Genomic DNA, 13,335 nt, shown 5'->3' with positions numbered 1-13,335 from the left:
CCTTTCTTCCCTTGAAAAGTTCATATGTAGTCTTTTTTAATATCGGTCTTATAATAACCCGATTACTTACATAACAAGTCGTGATTACCGCATCCGCCCAAAAATATTTTGGTAGACTTGAATCACTAAGCATTGTTCTTGCAAGTTCTACTAGAGACCATTCTTTCTTTCCACCACTCCATTTTATTGTGGATTCCTTGGTGGTGAAAAATTGTGAAAGATCCCATGTTCTTCACAAAACTCTTCAAAATGATCATTTTTGAACTCTCCACCATGATCGCTTCTTATGGAGGCAATTTTTAGTGAATTTTCATTTTGAATTTACTTTGCGTACTTTTTTAACGCCTTAAATACATCAATTTTATGCACTAAAAAGAATATCCAAGAACGTCTAGAAATCATCCACAATAACTAAATCATATACATTACCTCTGAAGCTTCTCGTTCTTGATGGACCAAACAAGTCCATATGCAACAATTGTAGTGACCTTGAAGTAGACACCACATTCTTAGGTTTGAAAGTTGATTTGGTTTGTTTTCCCTTTTGACAAGCATCACATACTGTATCTTTGACAAACTTTATCTTGGGTAAACCAATGACAAGATCATGTTTGACTAGTTTGTTTAAATGTTCCATATGAATATGAGTAACTCTTTTATGCCATAGCCATGAGTCATTGTTGTTTACCATGATACATTTTACTTTCAAAGATAAATCATCTAAGGAAATCATAAAAATAGTATTAAATCTTTTACCTTTGAGTTTTATCTCATTAGTGACTTCATCTTCAATCAAGCATTCATCCTTGGTGAACTTGATCTTGAAGCCTTTTTCACAATGTTGGCTTATACCTAGAAGATTGTACTTTACTCCTTCGATATAAAGAACATATTAAATGGATGTGAAAAGTGGTGCTCCAACTTTGCATATGCCAAAAAAAATTCACTTATTGTTGTCTCCATAAGTGACATATCCCTTGGTCTTAAGCACTAGACTTGAACATTTGTTGATATCTCCCATCATATGCCTAGAACAACCACTATCGATATACCATAGATTTGTAGTGGTTTTCAAGCATACCTACAAAACAAATTAGGTTTTGTTAGGTGCCCAAATTGCCTTGGGTCCTTCATGATTAGTTCCTTTCTTGACCCACACATAATTACCACTTGCCACACTAAAGTTCCTTACATAGTAAGCATTAAGTGTGTGACCAATTATACCATAATAGAAACAAGTAGGAACAAAATTACTTCTATATATAGGAACATAAGATTTTTTCTTAACAAATCTTTTCCTTTTAGGATAATGATGAAAATTATTTATTTTGTTCACTTTTTCTTTATTGGGTTGATCACTTGTCTTAACAAAGATAGTCTTACTAGAACTTGACTTATTAAATTTAGAATAACCAAGTCCACTTTTATCATTAGAATATCTTTGTTGACTAAGGACGCCCTCCAATTCAATTTGTACTTTTTCATATCTTTCAAGAACTTTTTCCAATTGGACAATTTGGAAAGAAAGTGACTCACACTTTTTGCATACAAAATTATGTTTTTGTTCTTTAACAAAATTTTGTTTTTCAAATTCAATTTTTTTCCCATGGTGTCAATATTTTTTTCAAGAGATAAAATTTATTTCTTTTGATTTGACACTATTTTATTCAAAATTTTGCATTCATTGAGTAGTTCATCTATAGAACCTTATGCATCATTATCATAAATGAAAACATAATTACTAACCTCTTCATCTTCACCATCAGAATGATGTGATGCCATCAAAGCAAGATTTGCACATTCTTCACTTTCCGAGTCAGATGATGAACTTATTTCATTATCTTCCCATGCAATGTAGGCTCTTTTGGATTTTGTCTCTATTCTACTTTTGAAGTCATTCTTCTTGGTGAGTTTTAGACAATCCGTCTTTATGTGTCCTTTCTTTCCATATTCATAGCAAGTGACAATTGGTGTTGAAATGGAAGCATCCTTTTTCCTGAAAGTTTTCTTTCTTTTTGCATAATTCAAGGATTTTTCATTATTACCAAATAACTTACCAAGTCTTTTTACAAGGAGCATGAAGTTTTCATCTTCTAACGGAGCATCATCTTCTTGTTCTTTTTTTGTGTCAACTTTCAAAGCAATGCATTTGGATTTCTTCTCTTGATTCTCATGTTTTTCAATTCTTCCAAGTTCAACTTCATGCTTTTAAAGTTTTCCGGACAAGGATGCGGAGGTCATGGTAGAAAGGCTTTTCTTTTTCGATATTGTCGTCACTTTTGGTTTTCATTCCCTGGTTAAATACCTAAGCACTTTAAGATTAAGATCATTGTTAGTAAAAATCTTACAGAGAGCAATCAAGTGATTTGTCAAGTGTGCAAATCTATTTTGCAACCCGACAATAGATTCTTTAGGCTGCATTTTGAACATCTAGTACTCTTTACTTAAAGTATTCAATCTAGATCTCTTCACTTCAGTGGTTCCTTCATGAGTTTCTACCAATGTATCCCATATTTTCTTTGCAGTTTTAGATTGAGAGACACGGAATAATTCATCCATGCTAAGTGTACTTTAGTATGTTGATTGCTTTCTTAATGTAAAAGACTTTTTTCTTATCATCTTCATCCCATGAACTCTTAATCTTTGGTGTTCCAACCCCGTTGACAACACTTGTAGGAACAAACTGACCATTCTCTACAACATCCCATATTTCTTCTCCTTACGCTTCCAAATGAGCTTTCATGCAAATTTTCCAAAAATCGAAGTATTCACTAGAAAATAGTGGAGGTTTATTGTTGCTGCCACCATCTTTGAAAACATAATTTGCACTTGCGGAAGCTATTCTAGATCTCTACGAACAGGTTATCTATAACCCACTCTCATGCCAATTGTAAGTAGAGATTGTGCCTAAGAAGGGGGTGAATTATGTACTTCGATCGATTTTCAGTTTATTGAAATTATGCGTCTAACTTTCTGGCTTGGTGATGATTTAGAAAGTGGTAAAGTGCATAAATGTAAAGAACACAATGATGTATCCTGGTTCCCCTCACTATCCGAGAGTACATTCAGTCCCCTTGCACAGTAAGAGATTTCACTATGTGTTTAGAACTTTGTACAAGTCTATCATATCCACTATACATAATTATCTAACTCAATCAATAAGGATAATCCCCTTATGATCTTTACAAAGTGAAAGAAGAGAACAATCCTCTCCTTTTCACTCTCTTACTTCCAACAATCCTGGACAGCAAGGTATTCGCACTAATATGAATTTTATACAAGAGTTTGAAGTTGGATAATATGTATGTCAATTTAAATAATTGATCTTCTCTATCAAGTAAGCAATTCACAATATGTTATACAAGTGCTCTGAGTTAGCGTTGAAACTTTTAAATGATGCAATGAAGATTTATGCACTAAGTTTCACACAAAATTTGTATCACAAGACACTTGTTAGAAAGTTTGAGAAAGTAATGAGTTTTAATTGCAATGAATGAGGTGAGTTTTTTAAAATCTGATAAGTAAGGTATTTATAGTACCTCAATACCTCTTTGAATGTGCATGTAATCATGAAAAGATGTCATGCTTGAGGGATGAAAAAAATAAGTTTGTTAAAATTAGATTTTGAATGAAAAAATGTCATTGCTTCAGTGGTAACCAGTTACCATAAATGGTGTAATCGGTTACACCTGAAGCGGTATAAAAAATTGAAAGTTTTCGTGTGTATAATCGGTTATCAGAAATGATGTAACCGGTTACACCCGCTATTTCACAACAAATAACTCAAAATCATGTATGTGTAACCGGTTACCAGAAATGGTGTAACCGGTTACACCTGACTTAAAACTGAAAAATCATTCAAAAAATAAGTTTCAGCCAAGTTCCAAAAGTGTTTAAAGAATGTATGCATTATGGAATGATCAACATGATTTTTCTTAAGCACTTAAGTATTAACATAATGAAATTGCTACTTGTACCTTAAAAATATTGGTCAACTATAAAGTCCCAAAGCTAGTCTTTATAAAGTTGAATGTCATTGAACACTTGATGTTTTAGCTTTGACCATGAGCATTTTTCCATTCTTGTGCTACGAGGATTTGCTTCTAAATTGTCTTCATCAAAACCAATAGTTAGAGAAGCTTGACTTCACACAATCAACTTATCTTTGGAAGAATATCTACTAAAGAACAAATTTGATGATTTTCCTTTCATCGTATTAAAATCAAATTTGATGATTTTCCTTTCAGCGTATTAAAATCAAATTTGAGAGACAACTAGAAATGATCCAAAAGATAAAATAGTACAAATCACTACTACAAATACGATTTTTCACGACGAAACTTTCACCTCGAACATTTAAAAATCGAAAAAATATATCTTATGAATGCTATGTTTTATTTTACTAATAATCTTTTCTCTTTATTTTACTTAAACACCGAGGTAATATATATATATATATATATATATATATATAATATATATATATATATAAAAGTTTAAAAAAAAATGACTACAATAACTTAAATTCAAAATCTTAGTTCAGTTTGACATTTATTAACAAATACATGTATGATAGACTATTTCATTCGCTGTCATGATAAGAAACATATATTGGTTAGGACATATATGGTAGATTATGTTAATTAGCTTTTATATATATATATAATATTATATAATATTATATATATATAATATATATATATATATATATATATATATATATTATATATATATATTATATATATATATATATATATATATATATTATATATATATATATATATATATATATTTTAAATAAGATTATAAGTTAAACAAAAAAATGGCTACAATAACTTAAATTCAAAATCTTAGTCCTGTTTGACATTTGTTGAAAAATACATATATAATCGACTATTTCATTTGATGTCATGACAAAAAGCATATATTGGTTAGAACATATTGTAGATTATGCTTATTATCTTTCTTTAATTAGTAGCTTATATTTATTAGTGTTGTTCCATACAAGTGTTGTGATATGATTTCTTAGATGAATCAAATTTATCATAAAAATATGGTCTAAGCATAAGTATTGCAATTATAACTATAAACACTTTAAAGAATAAGTTATTAGAATTTAATCTTCAATTCGGTAGTTAAGTTAAATTGTGATTAATTTTATTCGTTTAGCGATCAAATTTATTGACTCGATAAACCAATTTGAACATTGTACCATGAAAAAATCATCAACTTCAGAAAAACCATAAATCATCATATTCTAAGCAACAACATTCATCTTCAATGCTTTTGGAACAAATCTATATTTGAGATGTAGATATCTTTTTCTAAAGTATTTTGTCAAACAATTGGTTGACACATAACATTTTACAATCGCAATAAAAATTGTGACACGATCAAAGTTCAAATACAAAAGTAAATGAAACTAAGATAAAAATAAGAAGGACATCAACAATAAATCAATATCCAAAATTATAATTAATTTTTATGACTTTCAAAGTGGTGATATCATCACTTGTTGCTACCTACTATTTCATAATTCATCACATCATAATTAAATAATCTATGAAATTCATCAATTACATATTAAATTAGTTAACGGTATAGATCAAATTCATCCAATTAAAAATAAAGATAGCTCATTACATTTTTAACTTGTCTCCCGAATTCTGATTTTTAAATTGGTTCATTTTCACAGCCCGAATGATATAATTTGAATGTTGTGGGATAGAATATGAGTGTTAAATAGTTTAGAAGGAGGGGAAGAGAGTTGAATAGATATTTTTTTCAAAAACTAATATAAAAAATGTTTTCTTCAAAATCAATGTTTTTATAAAAGAAGGGCATCCAAATTTTATAAAAGATGTGTTTGGATAAATTTCACTATAATAAAAAAATACTTTGAATATGAAATTATGAAAAGGTATATAATAAATGAGCCAACTAATCCAAATTCAATTTATACGAATTTGTCAAAACTGAATCTTATTAATCTAACAATCAATCTAATTTTACGAGTCTTATAAAGTTATAATCAATCTCACTTTGAATTCCAATTATCGAATTATATGTTATTTTTATTTTTTATGATTTATTTAATATTTTTCACTTGGCGCTTTGAAAATCGTCGTGAAAGATCTTTTAATTGAGTTCCCGGAATATGGGGCTATAGCACTTTTGCTTTTTATTTAATTTTTAATTAATTAATACACATCAGTTTTCTCTAAAAAATCGACATGAGATTGTTTTTCATGAAACACTTCAAAGAAATAATCTCTAACTTTTCGTTTATCTATTGTCACATCTCGAAAAATGAGAACACGACTTAGCAAAATGCAATCGCACGCTCGCACGATGGACTGAACAATATCACCACCGAACTTTATTTATTCCTAAAAAGGAAAGGAGAAATATCGATAAAACTCAAGAAAGAATGACAATGATATTGGTATTCGCAACCAAACCAGGGTTCAGGAGTCGATTACGCAAGGGGAAGGTATTAGCACCCCTCACGTTCGTTGTATTCAACGAGAACCGTTAGGTTAGTTGTATGCGTTAGTGTTAGCTAGGAAATGTTAGGCTTCTCGACTTATTAAGATGGAAAGGAAATATAGAAATAAAAGAAAAGAGAAAATATTTTTGGATTTTTTATTAATGTGCTTGACAAGATTTACAAATCTTGCTCCTACGTATCTCTGGGTGCAATAGAGAACTCAAGGCTTACGTAGTTCTGAGTAGAAAATATTTATTTGTTGTTCGACTTTAGAGAAATCTACTTTGTGTCCATAGACGTAAACATTTTTTACTACCCAAAACAAGTGGAGAAGGGAACGTTCACATCACGGTCAAATGGATTTACAAATCAACATTCGTGGGCAACATCGCAAGCTTACTCACACGTTCAAGTGGACGAAACATTGTTTTGCATCGTCAGACAAAGTACATTTCGTTTGAGAAAAGGGTTTGAGGATCAATTGCATGGCGGCGAGAAAATAACTTGATTGGTTTGAATGTGTTTTGAGTAATGGCGAGAACTTGGATGGGCGAGATATCCATCTTGAATCCTAGCCTCAGAAGCTCGTGGTATCCACCATGTTCTGTTTCCATCTTATTTGCAAAAATGTTTGATATTTCTTAGATGTTTTGAGATTTGGTTGAGAAAAGGTTTGAAAGAATCGCATTGACAATTTTGAATGATGGAGAGAGCTAGGATGGGCAAGATATCCATATCGAATCTTAGTCTCAGTAGCTCGTGGTATCCATCGTATTTCGTTTCCATCTTTATAGGAAAGTGTTAAATAGGAATTGTGTGTTTTTTATTTTCATTATGAAACTGGCTTGACGTTGGATGAAGCATTTGATTTAACGATTACAAAAATGATTTGATAGAATGGTTGGAGATATTTGGAAAAAAGGTGGAAATGGATTGAAATGGAAGGTTTAAAATGGTTCGGTCTTTGAGAAAAATACTCGATGTTGGATCAAGTTTTTATTTTTGTTCTTTTGAAAAGGATTGATTTTATTCTTGTGTTAGAAACTACCTAAACAAAGAAATAAAAAATAAAGCGATAAAATTATTACACGTCATGGGAGTGGGGGTACGTTTATAGAATGGGGATATCAGATAATGAAACAATTAAATCAAAACCTATCAAACAAACGTAAGCAAGTGAGTGTACGTGCACAAAATGATCACATTCTAAGAAGGCCAAAGAGTAATCCATGTGAATTAGAGATAGCAACACAACACCATATGTACAACACACATTCATCAAATCGAAAGAAGTAAAAACAAAATGAAACATGCACAGATCGATATCATGATGTGAAGATGTGAATCAATGTCACATAACGCAAGGACGTGCAAGGCAAATGGAAGTTGAGTTTAAATTCGATTTAAAAAACAACGATGTTTGAACATTGTTTGTTATCATGAGTTAAGGAAATGCTAATGTGAAACGTATCCATTGCAAAAACGGAATGGAATGGGAGTGAACTCATACACAAAAATGGAATGCTTACATGAAGTGTATCATTGCAAAATGGAATGGATTGGAATGTATCAAATTGTGATTAAGTAAACCTCACAATCGACAAATAAAATAAGCAAGAAATCAGGAAATGCAAGCGAAATTCTAGGTAATGTACTCAAAGTCGGTTTATGCGTATCGACAACAAATGAGATGTCGTATGCAAATGTCATAATGCGGCAAAATACAATTGATATATCGATAAAAATTCGGCAGAATAACGACAGGAAAATGTCGAATCCGCGGATAAAAATCTGATTTTTAGCAATGAAAATAAAACAAAGAATAGAACAAACCTACACGCATAATATACTTTATTATTCAACAATATCACGAAATTTCAATTTTCGTAATCGAAATAAAATGGAATTTAAAATAAACATAAAATGAAATTAACAAAATAGTGTAAATAGCAAGATTTTAATGGACTTTAAATAAAATGCCACAAACCCATAAAAAATTACAATTGATCCAAATAAAATGCCAAAAAATAACAAAAAGTAGTTGTCATACCCCGATTTTGATCCATCTGCATTCATCCACTATGCATCATGCATTCATTTTAATATAAACCCTAATTCACGTCTGAGGTCAATCGTTGACTTTCTGGTCAATTAGTTGACCAAAGTCAACCGTCCATTCCCAAATCCATATTGTCTCGATTTTGATAAACATTGGTCATTATCTAGGCTTTTTCGATCATGGTGCTTTTAATTACAAAATGGATTCTAATTTAAGTTATTTGACCTTTTAATTTTCAATTTGATTTTAATTTTAAATTAAGTCTAATTTCAAATTTCAATTTAATCTTAATTGTTTTTTTACTAATGATTCAAACTTTAATTGATTTTAATTTTCAAATAAAAGTTAGAATTGACATCAAATTAATTTTAACAAATTATAGATTAATTTGATTTTAATTGGTTTTATTGGTTTTTTTAATTTTTTTAATTGACATTTAGATTAGTCTTGGATTATTTCTAAAATCCATATCCTTTTTTATAACCAAATATCCAGTTATCCATTTAACCCTTTTAACAACCATGTCCATCAAAATCCACTACACCATTTCTAGACTTTAAGTCAATGTATGACACTCAAAAATCTTAACTTTTCATCAATCCATATTCATGTTTAAATTTATATTTAACAATAATGTCCAATAATTTTTTCAATCACAGTTAGTTCCCAATTTTGGTTCAAACCAGTAATTCCAATCATAATGCAAATCTCAATAGAAATTTTTCATAACTATTCAATTTCAATTTCATTCAAATTCTAAATCTTAATATTCAAACATTCATAAATAAACTTTCCATAATAATTTCAAATTATATCATTCATCACATTCAAACCATCAAACTTTCATTCAATATATCAATAACCTTCAAACTTTCTATTCATTCCTGAAGCAAATATGTTCAAAATTACAATCGTTTCTAATTCCATCTATATACAATCCTATTACACAATCAGTATCCAAAACCTAATTACATGTTTATTTCTAAACCAATACCACTATACAACCACTACAATTTCTAATCCAAGGTTACAAGGTAACATTACCACATACATCTCATAAACTACTTAACCATTACAACCGTTTCATCACACTTCAAATTCAATAATCTCATACACTTCTACTATTACACAACATGAGCCAATACGACAAAGTCCGAAACAGCTCCATTGCGTTTTATCATCCAAGATTCCAAGCAAGCCCTGCATTTTTCCAAACAGAAAAAGAATCGTTGTAAACACAATAATTCATAACAGTAAACCTTCATTTCAAACTCCTCACAACTAATCTAACCATTTTTAAAAAAAAAACACCAACTGATTTTCCTCCTCCTAACAGAACCTTCAACCTACAACTAACTTCAACACATTTTCAACCAATTCCCAAATTTCATCCAAAATCACAACCAATATATAACCATGTTTCGCATAAATCCCATCCAGCTTTCCTTGGTTCATCATCCAAGAGTCATGTTGGTTTGCTTTTACCGTGTTTCTTCATTTGCGGGCAACATTGCCCATGTTCAAGGTCATGTCCGTCAAACCTACAAAACCAACCAAGTCACGACCACGCATTAGCACATTGCCATGAGGTTCAAGCAGAAGCAAGTCACATGTTCAAACAAGTTAATTCACAATGAACTTAGAAACCTATTACTGCTCTAGCATAAGTGTTCATCGAACCATTCATCCAACATGATCTTGTGACATATCATTTACAAGCAATCGTGTTACATGTTATGCAACACGCAACAAACCCTGCAAGGACCAAGTCATGCGCCTGTTATAATGAAAGCAGAACCAGTAGAAAAATCATATAACAAAGCCATATCACGGATTCACTTCAGTTCATACATCACAACCTGCCATGACCCTGCTGGAAAAAACAACCATGACAGTAACCTCACACCACACACATGTAACGCATCATGCCGTCAATATCCTGCAGCAACAAATCAAACAAGGCCAGGGCACATTAAAACCAAGCATGAAAATTATAAAACTAAAATCATTCACAGCAAAGCATTGAACCTAATTGCAAAAGAGGCTAAGCATCGTCCATAAACTAAATCACTTACAGCAATGTATAACAGCAAACACATTACCAATAACACATTCAACCGGCAGCACCTACTAACCTGCAGAGATTAATAAGCATAACACTAGCACTTCTTCACACCTAGGAGTTCATAACAGCAGTAATAGTTGAGCTTTGCAAATAACTGAAGTTTTTCTTTCCACCAATTTTCACTGCAGTAAAACCAAGTAATTAGCAAGGCAGTTAAAATTCAAAAAATACCCAAAAGAGAATTGAGACAAAGTAGAGGAAGAAAGTACACGGTTTGTATTACCGTTTCCGAATTTAACATCAAATAGGGCAATCCAAACTGAGCACACCGAAAGGGTTTCGCAGAGATACCTGTTTCGATCTTCATAAGCCAACCTGAAAACCCTAACGGATTGGGTATAAAAAGGGGCGGATGCTGTAGAAAAAAGGGGGTTTTTTAGGAGCGGCGACGAAAACCTAGAAAAACTGGACGGAAAAAAAACCCTAGGAGAAAAAGAGAGAGAGCGGCGACCACGATAAAAACCCCAAATTTTCGACGACTACTGTAGCGAAAAAGCTGGTAATCTTCCACCGGCGATTAACGAAGCGGAGAGAGGTGAAGAACGAGTGACAAAGGTCTGTTTCATGTTCCCAGTTTTTTTCTCTTTTTATTTATTTTAAGAGCATTTAAAAGCTCTTTAAAAATTTAATGACCTTTAGTTTTTTCCATGCAACTTTTCATTGACCTTTGTCTACTGGTGTTAATGTGTTGTTATTCCCACCCAACAGCCAGGCGGCTAGGGTTACCTTTGGGATTCTCTCAACTTTTTTTTGTGGCTTTAGTTAGTTCAACAGACCACCTCATTTGAATTTTTTTATTTTAATTTATATTTTAATCTATTCTGGTTTACATATTCAAATTATTATTAAGATAGTAAATGACCATAAGTGGCCTAGTGGAAAGAGAGTAAGTTCACTAGCTTTAGTGGGATGAGTTTGATACTTGAGAGTTGCATATCTCTCCATATTTTTATTTTTATGCTTACTATATCATTTAAATTTGTATAGTATCTTGCTATTTATTTTACTTTTGTATTTTTACTTTAATTGTTATTTAGTTGTTTATATTTTTAAATGTTTACCTTTTAGATTTAATTAATGGTTGAATTTCTGATATTGTTTTTTTATTCGATTAGTCGATTTTTGTGTGTAATTAATTTAGTTAGGTTATTAATATCTATGCACATACTTTTACACATAAATAATCACTTTCGATTTTAAATTTCACTAATTTTCCATAGTTTCGACATTTAATTCCATTTCCTCCCATTAGAATCTAGCATTCTGGTGGGAACTCGATATATAATATATATATATATATATATATATATATATATATATATAATATATATATATATATATATATATATATATATATATATATATATATATAATATATATTAACTCGATTATATATATAAAAAATTAATTCGATATACATATAAAATTATAAAATTAATTTTATCCCTATAATATAATTTTATTTTTAAACTATCTTTACAACCCGACTAATTCCCCTTTTTTAAAACACGAAAGAAGAGGACCATTCGAATCTTGCATTCCGGTGGGAACCCTCGAATACTCGGTCATAAGCTTTGCATTTTCGATTAACCGTTTATTTTATTTTCTTTGTTTCTTAAAACATTTAAATCAATTTATTCTTTTGTTATTTTTTTAAAATAAAAATAAATAGATAAATACATATAAGACATATTAATAAAAATTACAAAAAGAGTTTTCTATTTATTATTTTGTATTTTAGATTATGTTATAAAATATTTAAAAACTTAATTTAGTTATTTTCATTATTATTATTAGATTATGTCATAAAAAAAAATCAAATTTAACATTTATTTTCTTTTAATTTTAGATTATATCATAAAATTTCCAAAAAAAGAGTTTACCATTTATTTTATTTTTAATTTTAGATTATATCATGAGATATTTCAAAAAAGAGGTTTACTATTTATTTTCTTTTAATTTTAGATTGTATCATAAAATTTTCAAAAAAAGAGTTTACCATTTATTTTATTTTTAATTTTAGATTATATCATAAAATTTCCAAAAAAAAGTTTATCATTTGTTTTATTTTTAATTTTAGATTATGTCATATAAATATTCCAAAAAGAGCTTACCATTTATTTTCTTTTAATTTTAGATCATCTCGTAGAAACTCCAAAAAAAAAACCTACCATTTATTTCTCTTTAATTTTAGATCATGTCATAAAATTCCAAACATAATAAGTTTACCATTTATTTTATTTTAGTTTGAGATCATGTTATAAAAATCATTAAAAATTAATTTAGTTATTTTCATCATTAGTTTTAGATCATGTTATAAAAATTATTAAAAAGATTAATTTAGTTGTTTTCATCATTATTTTAGATTGTTATAAGAAATATAAAAAAAAATTAATTAAGTTATTTTGATTATTATTTTTAGATTGTGTTATAAGAAATTTTTTTTATTTTTTTAAAATAGTTAATTTATTTATTTTCATTATAATTTAAAATTATGTTATAAGAAATATTAAAAAAGGTTAATTTAGTTATGTTTATGTTTAGATTATGTTAGAAAAAAATAAAATAAAAAAAGTTATGTTTAATTTATTTTCTTTGGCTATTATTTTAGTTAAATTTTAAAGAGAACAAAAAGTATTTAATTGTTTTATTATCAGACTT

At 29.5% G+C, this 13,335-nt stretch overlaps 1 long non-coding RNA gene across 2 annotated transcripts; it reads right to left on the bottom strand.

The window, feature by feature from the left end:
• Positions 1-9,476: 9,476 nt before the first annotated feature.
• On the bottom strand, positions 9,477-11,278 carry LOC127093594 (uncharacterized). 2 transcript variants are annotated; one of them, XR_007792594.1, is made up of 5 exons: positions 10,898-11,278; positions 10,685-10,796; positions 10,409-10,488; positions 10,197-10,304; positions 9,477-10,090 (listed from the first exon to the last, which is right to left on the bottom strand). It is a non-coding gene; the product is annotated as an uncharacterized LOC127093594 (long non-coding RNA). The 2 variants fall into 2 exon arrangements; XR_007792595.1 differs by having other exon boundaries at positions 10,685-11,278.
• Positions 11,279-13,335: the final 2,057 nt, after the last annotated feature.

The sequence above is a fragment of the Lathyrus oleraceus genome, chromosome 6 (genome assembly GCF_024323335.1).
Source record: "Lathyrus oleraceus cultivar Zhongwan6 chromosome 6, CAAS_Psat_ZW6_1.0, whole genome shotgun sequence".
Taxonomy (NCBI): Eukaryota; Viridiplantae; Streptophyta; class Magnoliopsida; order Fabales; family Fabaceae; genus Lathyrus; species Lathyrus oleraceus.
Note: the sequence above shows the minus strand (reverse complement) of the source record. Positions and strands in the feature narration are given on the sequence as shown.